The sequence below is a fragment of the Ovis canadensis genome, chromosome 4 (assembly GCF_042477335.2).
Source record: "Ovis canadensis isolate MfBH-ARS-UI-01 breed Bighorn chromosome 4, ARS-UI_OviCan_v2, whole genome shotgun sequence".
NCBI classification, from domain to species: Eukaryota; Metazoa; Chordata; class Mammalia; order Artiodactyla; family Bovidae; genus Ovis; species Ovis canadensis.
This window is the reverse complement of record NC_091248.1, coordinates 71,606,276-71,619,207: the sequence shown is the minus strand read 5'-3', so window position 1 is coordinate 71,619,207 and position 12,932 is coordinate 71,606,276. Positions and strand designations below refer to the sequence as shown.

Genomic DNA, 12,932 nt, shown 5'->3' with positions numbered 1-12,932 from the left:
GAGAAGAATTAAAATCAGGTAGATGATCTTCTACATGGAATTAATATAGTCATCTTCATACATATTATTACCAGCAAAGTTTTCAAGGTTTAATTTTTTTCATGAGACTGGCCACACACATTTGCATAAATCCTTTGATCCAGGGAATATGATCAAATCAACTAAATAAGTTAACAGACAAACTTTTAACTCTTCACATCAGGAGTTGTCAAACTGAAGTACCAGATAGTAAACGTGTTCGCCTTTGCATTCCAGACAGCCTCTCACAAGTACTCAGCTTTGTTCTGTAGGGACTCAAAAGCAACCAGAGGACTCTACAGAAGCAAACGGGCTTGGCTGTGTTCCAATACAGTGTTATTTACAATAACAGGCAACGAACTTTGGCCTGCAAGCCACAGTTTGCTGACTCATGCTTTATATCATTTTATCCCCTTCATTTCTTCTCATTTATCCTCTATCACGATGTCACAGCCTCGTACTGAAAATGCACCAAAGCGGTGGTTACGAACATTGTAAACAAAGATTGCAGGGGAGGGGGAATGTGAAAAATTGTTTAAAAAATATGTACTAAATAAGTATTAGAATATACACTGAAAAACATTATAGTTAACAGTCCTTTCCCCACCCTGCTGCTTGAGAGATCCTTCTAAAATGCAAATTTGATCTTGGAACTCTCTAGCTTGAAATGTTTTACCTGCAGCAGACAGCCGGCTCTTTAGCTTGTCACAATCGGCTCATCCCATGGCTGACCCTGTCTTCCTCCCAACCTCATCTCTTGCTCTGTCTTCTTCTCACATTCTGTGCTCCAGCTACATGGAGGGAATCATAATTTCCAAGTGCTATGTGCATTCTGGCCTTCCAACACATGCACTTGTTATTTGCTGTGCTTGAAACCTATTAACAACACTAACCTTGCTAACTCCTTGAGGACTGAACTCAGCTGTCTCAGGTGACTTTCCCTCCCAGGCTGTGCTATCAGGAGGTGACTATTTCCTTGTCTATTGACCCTGATAAATATTAAATTATTGAAAGTTGAAACTGCATTTTTTAAAAGTATGATGCCTAGCAATGGAGAACAATCCATAAGTAATTATTCAATCAATCAGTCAATTAAATGAGCTTTGTGGGACCCTCCACTTCAGCCTATAAATTGTTCCTAACAAAGAGCAATCTCTTTTCTTTAGCATACCATCTATAAATGATACACAAACAACTAATAGAGAAATGAAAAAAATTAGTTCAAGCATTAATTTATATCCTATAAGCAGGGGGAAGTGTTAATAAAGTCAGTTTGCATGCTTGATTCAGCAGCACATACGCTAAAATCGGAATGATACAGAGATTAGCATGGTCCCTGTGAAAGGACAACCTACATGGGAAAAGAATCTGACAAAGAACATATATATATGTATGAAGTATGAAGTGTTAGTTGTTCAGTCGTGTCCAACTCTTTGCGGCTTCATGTACTGTAGCCTGCCAGGCTTCTCTATCCATGAAATTCTCCAGGCAAGACTACCGGTGTGGGTAGCCATTCACTTGTCCAGGGGATCTTCCTGACCCAGGGATCAAACCTGGGTCTCCTGCATTGCAAGCAGATTCTTTACCATCTGAGCCACGAGGGAAGCCCCAGATACATGTATGCTGCTGCTGCTGCTGCTAAGTCACTTCAGTCGTGTCCGACTCTGTGCAACCCCAGAGACGGCAGCCCACCAGGCTCCTCTGTCCCTGGGATTCTCCAGGCAAGAACACTGGAGTGGGTTGCCATGTCCTTCTCCAATGCATGAAAGTGAAAAGTGAAAGTGAAGTTGCTCAGTCGTGTCCGACTCTTAGTGACCCCATGGACTGAAGCCCACTGGGCTCCTCCGTCCGTGGGATTTTCCAGGCAAGAGTACTGGAGTGGGTTGCCATTGCCTTCTCCGAGATATGTACAACTAAATCACTTTGTTGTACACCTGAAACTAATACAACATTGTAAATCAACTATACCTCAATATAAAATAAAATCTTAAATTTATTTAAAAATTGCATTTTACCATACAAGTAGGAATCTTCTCTCAACTGCTAATCATACGAGAGCCAGGTTTTATAAGAAGAGCAATTAAACATTTATAGGATCTACAGGAGACATGAACAGATGCTATATAAAGACATCTAGAAGAACAGACTATAGAAAAAATAAATTTGTGTTTCAGTGGGAAACTATGCATTAGACTTTAGCCTTTCATTATCTTTGCACTATTTTACAGCTTTTATAATTGATGCACATGCACATTCTGTCTGGTCTGGAAGAGTTTCAGTTGACTTCCCTCATTCCTTTTTTGTGCTGTGCTGTGCTAAGTTGCTGATGCTGCTGCTAAGTCGCTGCTGCTGCAGCTAAGTTGCTTCAGTGTGTCCAATTCTTTATAACCCCTATGGTCGGTAGCCCGCCAGGCTGCTCTGTCCATGGGATTCTCTAGGCAAGAATACTGGAATGGGTTGCCATGCCCTCCTTTCATTCCTTTTTCCTTCATAGAAATTAATGCCTTTTGACTTTTCCTTTAAGCCAGTTACACCAACTACCTGATTCCCTCGTTGAATGAGTAAAATAAAATCTTCAACACATGCTCACTTTAAAATCCATATGAGAGTCATGATTTTACCTTTTCCAAAAAAATGATCTTTTAACAGTTTTGGAGGTTCCACTGAGCATGCTCAGTGGATTCAGGCATCAGAGCCAGAAAAATTTCATAAGGAGAGAAGTGCACTCCATGGGCAACTTACACCCAGGGTAGTCTTCTCTTGGCTTCCAAAGGTAAACCCAAAATGGCAATAAAACTTTGCTTCCTCTCTGCTATTTTAATTTTCAGTTGCCTCTCTACCAGCTTTACATTTTGAGTTTGGATTTCTGGGGGTCAATACATTCTTTCCCAGTAGTTGTTAGAAATTTGACTTTATGACCTGATCATTGATCTCTATAAATGAAGCAATACTTAATAGAGAAGCCAGCTGACCAAGAGAAAGCAGAGAATCTGGCATGTGAGTATTTTTTGTTTGCCTGTTTTGAGACCTAATCAAGTAAGAATTTTGTGTCCATTCGTGAATTTTATATTTCTGTGTTTACTCTTGACCCATGACTAAAGTTTTAGAATAAATGCTATAAGCTTTCTCCCTTCCTCTTTGTATATCTGTATGTTGCTATAATTTAGAAAGGCTTTTACCTTTTATGTGAGGAGCCTGATGGGCTATGGTCCATAGGGTTGCAAAGAGTAAGACACCACTGAAGAGATTTAGCATGCAAAATTCTCAGAAAATAGGGAAATTGAAGTTCTCTTACTTTCAGTGTGGCAGTTTTAAAAAGTATTCAGCTCAGAAATGTTTTAAGAGTTCACTTTCAAATAATTTAGTTAATGAGACAAGTTTAATATTACTGGTTTTATTTTTTGAAAGTTATGTCATCTATGATTTGTCAACATCAAGTAAAATACATAAGTACAGTGGTTTACTTTACTTGAATATGTACTATGAAATAGGAAAACGAGTACATCAAGGCTGTATAATGTCACCCTGCTTATTTAACTTCTATGCAGAGTACATCATGAGAAATGCTGGGCTGGAAGAAGCACAAGCTGGAATCAAGACTGCCAGGAGAAATATCAATAACCTCAGATATGCAGATGACACCACCCTTATGGCAGAAAGTGAAGAGGAACTAAAGAGCCTCTTGATGAAAGTGAAAGTGAAGAGTGAAAAAGTTGGCTTAAAGCTCAACATTCAGAAGATGAAGATCATGGTATCCGGTCCCATCATTTCATGGGAAATAGATGGGGAAACAGTGTCAGACTTTATTCTGGGGGGCTCCAAAATCACTGCAGATGGTGACTGCAGCCATGAAATTAAAAGACGCTTACTCCTTGGAAGAAAAGCTATGACCAATCTAGATGGCATATTGAAAAGCAGAGACATTACTTTGCCAACAAAGGTCTGTCTAGTCAAGGCTGTGGTTTTTCTGGTGGTCATGTATGGATGTGAGAGTTGGACTATGAAGAAAGCTGAGCGCCGAAGAATTGATGCTTTTGAACTGTGGTGTTGGAGAGACTCTTGAGAGTCCCTTGGACTGCAGGGAGATCCAACCAGTCCATTCTGAAGGAGATCAGCCCTGGGATTTGTTTGGAAGGAATGATGCTAAAGCTGAAACTCCAGTACTTTGGCCACCTCATGTGAAGAGTTGACTCATTGGAAAAGACTCTGATGCTGGGAGGGATTGAGGGCAGGAGGAGAAGGGGACGACCGAGGATGACATGGCTGGATGGCATCACTGACTTGATGGACGTGAGTCTGAGTGAACTCCGAGAGTTGGTGATGGACAGGGAGGCCTGGCGTGCTGCAGTTCATGGGGTCGCAAAGGGTCGGACACGACTGAGCGACTGAACTGAACTGAACTGATCTGAATCTTAAATAGATTCACTGATTAAATAAACTTACATTACTTCTACTTAATGCTTAAGATTATGAAAAACATAAATTTGTGTTTACCCAGATTAAATTATTATTCCAATAAATTTATGTCAATGATAATTATGTTTTGTCATATGTCAGCTTAAAGATAATTTCTAAGAACTGTAGGTAACTTAAAACCTTGGACCGATAGTAACGAGTTAGTTAATGGACATTCATTAGGTAATTACTATAGCAGTATCTTAAGACAGTAAGATAAAAACTGAAATACTAATTATTAATCATAATTTCAAGTTAATATCCATTTCCTTCTTATTTTTATGAATCTGTCTCTTGAGTCGGTAATGAATGTGCTCATTTCTGCCACTTGAGAAGCAAATATAAATGATGTGTGTGGTTCTAGAAAGCTGCGTTAGGTATGTTCACGACCTCTGCAAATGTACTACAGAATGCTGGTATGTGACAGACAATTATTCACTTCCCAATTTTTTTCTGTGGAATAAAAGTTAGCTGCTTTGGGTAAAAGTAATAACTGCTATATGGTTTACACTGTACTTAGGAGTCATAGCTTCAGAGAAATGCAGCTATGTATATACTATCATTTGGAGAGAAAAAGAGTAATTCTTCTCCAAAGGAGCTGGGCCTATGTGGCCTCCAACCCTCTCAAGAAGCCCTCAAGCTTCTTGAAAACCCCAGATAATTAAAACTGTCTTTGAGATTTTCCAGAGGGTTCTTTGAAAGTCACAAAGATTTGTTCCTTCACCTTATAAAAAGAGACATGCAAGAAAAAAAAAATTAGGTTTATTTGATATGTTACTGTTGATGAGTTATATAAAAAGAGCTCTCTAATCAGAAAAGATGGTTAGCCTAATCTAGGTTAAATTTGTATGAGTATAAGCTTGTTAATACAAACACTTCAGAAATTGAAATATAAATGTGGCATTTCTGGAGATTTGCTTATTCCCTCACTGTCAAATATATATTTCCATTTATCAGAGTCCTGGTGTGACTCTGCTTACTATCAGACAACAACAATGTAGAGTTATCATATAACTTATGTAAGTTATATATATCATTGTATAACTCTACAACAATGTAGGGCTAAAATTTTAGTTAGTATTTTTATATACCAGTTTTATTGAGATATAATTCACATTCCAGACAATTCAACCATCTAAGGTGTATAATTCAGCGGTTCTTGTTATATTATACAACCATCACCCACAGTCCATTTTAGAATGATTTTATCACCTTTAAATATTGTGTTGTAGTTGTTCAGTCACTAAGTCATGTCCAGCTCTTTGCGACCCCATGGACTACAGCACACCAGGCTTCCCTGTCCTTCACCAGCTCCTGGAGTTTGCTCATACTCATGTCCATTGAATTGGTGCTGTTATCTAACCATCTGATCCTCTGCTACCCCCTGCTTTTGCCCTCAATCTTTCCCATCATCAGGGTCTTTTCCAATGAGTCAGTTCTTCGCATCAGGTAATCAAAGTATTGGAGCTTCAGCTTTAGCATCAGTCCTTCCAATGAATACCCAGGGTTGATTTCCTTTAGGATTGACAGGTTTCATCCCCTTGCTGTCCAATTAGGTCTCAAGAGTCCTCTCCAGCACCACAATTTGAAAACCCATTAACAATAATTCCCCATTTGCTTGCAAACTCACCAACCCAGATTTGCCTATTCTGGACATTTCATATAAATAGAATCTTATATGTGATCTTTTGTAATTGATTTCTTCCCCTTAGTATAACATTTCAAGAGTCATCCATATTTTAATATGTACCAACATTTCTTTCCTTGTTATTGTCAGTTGTTACACTGTATGAATATAACACACTTTACTTATCCATGCATCAGTTTGTGGGCACTTGGTGTGGTTTTTTTTCATTTTTTGAATGCTGCTATAAATAGTTATAGGCTTCCCTGGTGGCTCAGATGGTAAAGTGTCTGCCTACAATGTGAGGGCCCCGGGTTTGATCCCTGGGTGGAGAAGATCCTCTGGAGTAAGAAATGACAACCCACTCCAGTACTCTTGCCTGGAAAATCCCATGGATGGAGGAGCACGGTAGGCTATAGTCCATGGGTCACAAAGAGTTGGACACGACTGAGCTACTTCACTTTCACTTTTTCATAAATATTTTTAGATATTTATATATATTTATAGATAAATATTATAGATCCAAGTTTATATGTGGACATATGTTTTCACTTCTCTTGAATATATACCTTAAAGTAGAATTGCTAGGTTATATGGTAACTCTGTGTTTAACTGTTTTTATGATAACTGTATGTTTCCCTGACAGACTGTTTTCCAGAATGGTGGCTATACCATTTTACATTACATAGAGCTATGTACGAGGATTCCAATTTCTCTACATCTTTGTCAATATTTTCTGTCTTTTTGATTTTAGCCATCCTGCTGCTGCTGCTAGTCGCTTCAGTCGTGTCTGACTTTGTGCAACCCTGTGGACTACAGCCTGTCAGGCTCCTCTGTCTGTGGGATTCTGTCAGCAGGAGTACTAGAGTGGGTTGCCATGGTCTCCTCCAGGGGATCTTCCTGACCCAGGGATCGAACCTGGGTCTCCTGCATTTGCAGGCAGATTCTTTACCGCTGAACCACCAAGGAAGTATCACTCTGTGATTTCGATTTACATTTCCCTGATGGGTAATGATGTTGCGCATCTTTTCATCTGTTTACTGGCGATTCTTATATCTTTTTTTTTTTTTTGAGAAATCTTTTTTTTTTTTTTTTTTGGCTGCTCTGGGTCTTTGTTGCTGTACGGGGGCTTTCTCTGGCTGCAGTGAGTGGGGCTGCTCTCTAGTCACAGTGCTTTGGCTTCTCATTGCAGTGGCTTCTTTTGTTTTGGAGCATGAGCTCTAGACATGCAAGCTCAGTAACTGGTGCACACAGGCTCAGTGCTTTTGGTGTACAGGCTTAGTTGCTCCACAGCAACACAGTAAAATCTTCCTGGATCAGGGATCGAACTCACCATATCCCATGCATTAGCAGGCAGACTTGTAACCACTGGACCACCAGGGAAGTCCTTGAGAAATCTTTTTACAAATCCTTTACCCATTTAAAAATTTTAGATACTTATCTTTTTATTATTGAGTTGTAAGGTTTCTTTGTGTAGTCTAGATACACGTTCTTTATCAGATATATGTTTTGCTAACATTTTCTCCCATTCTGTGGGTTCTCTTTTCATTTTCTTAATGGTCTCCTTTGAAGCACAATTGTGATGAGGTCCAACTCACCTAATTTTTTTTGTCACTTGTATTTTTGATGTTTTGTCTAGGAAGCCTTTGCCTAACTCAAGGTTTACCTCCTATATTTTGTTCCAAGAGTTTTATTGTTTTACCTCTTATATTTAGATCTGTGTTCTATTTTAAATTAGTTTTGTGTATAATATAAAAAAGCATCCAACCTTATTGTTTTGTGTGTGGTTATTCAGTTGTTATATTTGAGAATAATGATAATTTAGTCAAGCATGACATGTACTTTTAAGCAAGTAACATTTTAGGTTTTACAAGCAAATGCTTACAAATCCTCCTGGGTACACTGGACTGACACTTTCACAGGATTCCCAGCCTTCCAGGTAAGTGTGGTAATTTACTTCCTGGTAGGCTCAAGAATCAGGATATTTGGGAGAACTGGAAAAGAGAGGAATTTATCTACATTTCTAGGTAATGCAGGTGAAATCTAGTGGTGAGCTCTTACTTCGGTCTCCTAATCGCAGAATAACACATGTCAAGAAGCTTTTAAAGTCCATTCTGAGATTACTTATGAAAACTTACAATAAAGCTCATTTCAAAAGGCCTACAGGGCGATGCAGTTGTCTTATTGCCTCTGTATAAACTACCAGGGCTAATCTACTAAGATCATTCTTATTTTGTAATCAAGAATAATCTTTTGAGATTATTTTTGATCAAAAGGGAAAACGCTGTAGAAAAAAATTGTGTTTCAATGTAAAACTATACATTATATGCATATAGCTTAGCTTTCTGTATTAACACATGCTAGCCTTTCATTTTACAACTTTTAAAAAATTGATAGACAATTATGTTCTGTCTTGTTTGATAGGGTTTCAATTGACTTCCTTCTTCCCTCAGGAAAAAAAAAAAAAACACTTTTTCCTCCATTTGCTATTCCATTCCTTTACTCTCCATAGATTGGTGGCTTTTGACTTTTCTTGGAACTGGTATAACATTTGCCAGGATTCCTCATCAGATGAGTGAAGTAAAGTCTTTAACACATGTTCATTTGTATATCTGCATAAGAGTCATGATTTTTCCTTTTAAAAAAAATTTATCTTCTAATAATATATTTCAGAATGGGATGGAGATAAAAATCAAGTAAGAGAGAAAAGAACAATCAAAATGCATAGGTTTTGAATGTGTCTTATTTGAACAGTGTATAGATAGTAAGCAAAGTCTCAAGGAGATTGACCTTTACCAAAGTGATAAAACCAGAAAATGAGGGTGACATAAGGATAAAGGATAAACAATAATTAGGGCTTCACTGGTAGCCCAGCTGGTACAGAATCCAAGTGCAAAGCAGGAGACCTTGGTTCTATTCCTGGCTTGGGAAGATCCTCTGGAGAAGGGATAGGTTACCCACTCCCATTTTCTTGGGCTTCCCTGGTGGCTCAGAAGGTAAAGAATCTGCCTGTAATGCAGGATACCTGGGTTAGATCCCTGGGTTGGGAAGATCCCTGGAGCAGCACATGGCAACCCACTCCAGTATTCTTGTCTGGAGAATCGCCATGGACAGAGGAGCCATGGGGTCACCAAGAGTCAGACACAAGTGACTAAGCATAGCACAGCACAAACAGTAAGTAAAGAGAAGGTTGTTTTTTGACAGGTTGAGACCTCTGGTAAAGATGTTACAATGACCAAAAACACACGAATGAATGTTCAATCCCATAATAGTCTCAAACCTCTAAATAAAAAAACAGAGAACTACCTTTTCCTATCTAAGAGAATGGCCAAAATTTAAAAAGTGATACTGTCCAGAGCAAGCAAGGGGTAGCAGGAATAGGTTTGTTGTTTAGTCGCTCAGTCATATCCGACTCTTTTGTGACCCCATGGACTGTAGCCTACCAGGCTCCTCTATCCATGGAATTTTCCAGGCAAGAACACTAGAGTGGGTTGCCATTCTCTTCTCCAGGGGAATCTTCCCAGCCCAGGGATCAAACCCAGGTCTCCTGCATTGGCAGGCAGATTCTTTTCCACTGAGCCACCTGGGAAGCCTAGCAGGAATAGGCACACTTTTGCTTTGTAAGTAAGTTATAAACTCTTCCTATGGCTGTTTAGTAATATTTGTTAAAAACTTGCCTGGAAAATTCCATGGACAGTGGAGTCTGGCAGGCTATAGTCCATGGGGTTGCAAAGAGCTAGACATGACTTAGAGACTGAGCTTCCACACACGTACCTTTTAACCCAGCAACTCTACTTTTAGATATTTAATCAGTTAAAGACTGACAAAAGTATATTATGATATATATTCAAGGACATTTATTTCTAGTAATGTCATAATAGAAAATTTTGGGAACACTCTCCATTTCTATCAATAAGGGGTTACTTCAGAACAGAGTACATATAATAATGTAGTTTGTAAAAATTGTGTGTATATATATATATATATATATATATTTATATATACGTAAAGCAGTTATCTTAGAGAGCTGCAACTATGGAAGTCCACCACTACACATTTTCTGTTTATATGTTTGTATTACTTTTGTAACATCCAAAAATAATGTAGTAAAAATTTAACTGTAGGAGAATCAAAGTTTTTAAACTTGAGGCAGTATCTTTTCCACTATTATGTAATGGACCATATCATACAAATTAGCTCATCTTTTCAATGCTTCATTGGAAGCTTATCAGCAGGAATGGGGAGGGTTGTACAACAGCTTTCTGAAATTGACCTACACGGAATGAAGAGAGGTCATTACTCTCAGAGGATTTTTCTGTGCATGTGCACAATATTCAGACCAGGATTTAATAAAGATCCATACACCCTGCCCAAACCAGTCATACTGTTTACCTTTACCTAACCAACTCCTTGTCTTTGGGCAAATAACCATGAAAAGTTTACCTAAATGATTTTGAACAGCTTATGGACTGTGGAAGGTATGTATGTGTGTGTGGATGTATATACGTATCTGTGCTGTGCTCAGTCATGCAGTTGTGTCCAACTCTTTGCAACCCCATGAACTGTAGTCCACCAGGTTCCTCTGTCCACAGTATTCTCCTGTAGTACCCAGTGAAGAACTAAGTTGCTGGAAGATGAATTAATGCCCAAAAATCTGAATATGCATCATGTAAATATTCACTTCCAAGTGAATATAATACAGATAAAATCAATATATCTTAGAAAGTTACTTGTGGAGTTAATTGATTGATTTTAAACTGCATATACTCCCAATTTCAAAATAAGCTAATTTGAAGCTGACCCTTCAGTAGATGCATAACATAATATCACTTTAAGAATTTAGATTGTAAGTTACACTAAAGTGCTATAGGAAATAGATTTGGTCAGGCAACCAAACCAATGTTATGGTTCAGTAACCGTGGCAAATAATAGTAATTAACATTTACCAGAGCCTCAGCACATTGAAATTACTTCTGTCAGTTATACATCTGAGCAACTCAGTGATGTAGGTTATGATTATCCTGGTTTAACAGGAGGTAACTAGGGGCACAGGATAAGAAAATGATTGATTCCAGATAACCAGTATGCAGATCAATCTTCTGGAGGACAGCTCCATATGTATTGATTCTGCAAAGCCATATTTTGGAGCCTTCTACTTATTGAAAACAATTTTAGCAAAATAAATCAAACACAGACATGTATAAGTCCCTCAACAAGGCTGCATATGTAAAAGAAATCACATAATAGACTTAACCAGGTTTCATTCCAAATTTATTTTTTTTCAATATGTGTAGTTTCCAACTGCTTTCGATTCACACTTAAGCTACAACAAGAGACAATAGGAGTATTGTGAAATAAAAAGCATGCAACCAGACTGTTTAAACTTCTCGGCAATGGTGTTGTTGAACTTTGTCATCTGTGGTTAATTCTCACATTGTTCAGGACTGGGCTCTGAACATAGTAACCAGCAGATGCTACTGACAGATCAAGATTACAGCAGGTCACAAAGGGGTATTGGAGACTATTTCCCAGGAGGTACTCAACAAATATTTATCTGTCGGTGTGGAGGTCGCAGAGGCTACACCAGTAATAGCTGGCACTTTCAGGAAAATAATTCTTAAGAAAAAAAAAGTTTCTTTTTTTCCCCTTCATGCTTGGTTTTCTAAATAGTTAAATATAGCCTCTTCTGCTATGGTACTTATCCACCACCCTCCCCCTGAGAGAAACTGATTTCTGAATAATTTCTCTTGTACATGCATTTTAAAGGTGTGTAATTAACTGGTAACAGGTTGTTAGGTAGCTGATGAGGTGTGAACCAGTCACTAATTTGTTTTCTTTATTTACAACTTTCCTTGCACTTGAAGATGACAGCGCGGTGTTTTTCATTCCCTGCTTACTTCCCCAGATTAAAAAGTGATTTGTGAAGCCATTTTTAATTCCTCAAATTCCATTAAAAAGGAATATCCAGGGGAGTCTTAATCAAGACATAATAGGCACTAAAATGTGATCACACAACAGCACTTCTAATGTGGCCCTATCAGCTACAATGTTAAGGGATTGCCTCCAGTTAACTGAATTCAGCCCTAACATCGACCTACAACTTCTGGAATAACCCTTATGCATTTGGCACTGGCTTTGTTGTAAATGTTTGCAGCTAACACACTTTATTGTTTTAGAATTTATCACATGATCCACAGGGACAATTTGTTACAAAAGCATTATTATTGTATTATCACTAAAATAGTTTGCTTTTCCCTTCAAATTGCCTTGCCTTCTAGTCAATATTAGATTTTTAAAAATCAGTTTGGGAAGAAATTAAAATAGAAACATAATGGAATGAGAATTGCTAAAAATACAAGGCTGGAATATTGAAAATGCAGCTAAAACAGAAATAGCTAAGTGTAGAGTCAGTAGGTAACCAAAAGGGGTAATTTGGGACCAGGGAGAATATTGAGTTATTAGATAAGTTTGAAAATAAATAGGAATAAAAACTCTGTCCTGGCCTTTAAAAACATATAACCAGAAATGAAGTTATAGAATATGTGAAAACGTATGTCCAAAATACCCATAAGCCTTGGATAGACAGTTAACCAACAAGCAACAAAGCCTAGATGTTAGTTAAGTGGTAACATTCTCTTTTTTACTTGTCAAAGCTACATCAGTATTTCCATGTAGAACACTGTAACCAGTACTTTGGCCACCTCATGCAAAGAGTTGACTCATTGGAACAGACTCTGATGCTGGGAGGGATTGGGGGCAGGAGGAGAAGGGGACGACCGAGGATGAGATGGCTGGATGGCATCACTGACTCGATGGATGTGAGTCTGAGTGAACT

The 12,932-nt window shown here is 38.2% G+C and overlaps 1 non-coding gene across 1 annotated transcript; it reads left to right on the top strand.

Annotated features, from left to right (window-relative positions):
- The first annotated feature begins 1,295 nt into the window (after positions 1–1,295).
- Positions 1,296–1,400, top strand: LOC138439880 (U6 spliceosomal RNA). The gene has a single exon (XR_011256825.1). It is a non-coding gene; the product is annotated as a U6 spliceosomal RNA (small nuclear RNA).
- Positions 1,401–12,932: the final 11,532 nt, after the last annotated feature.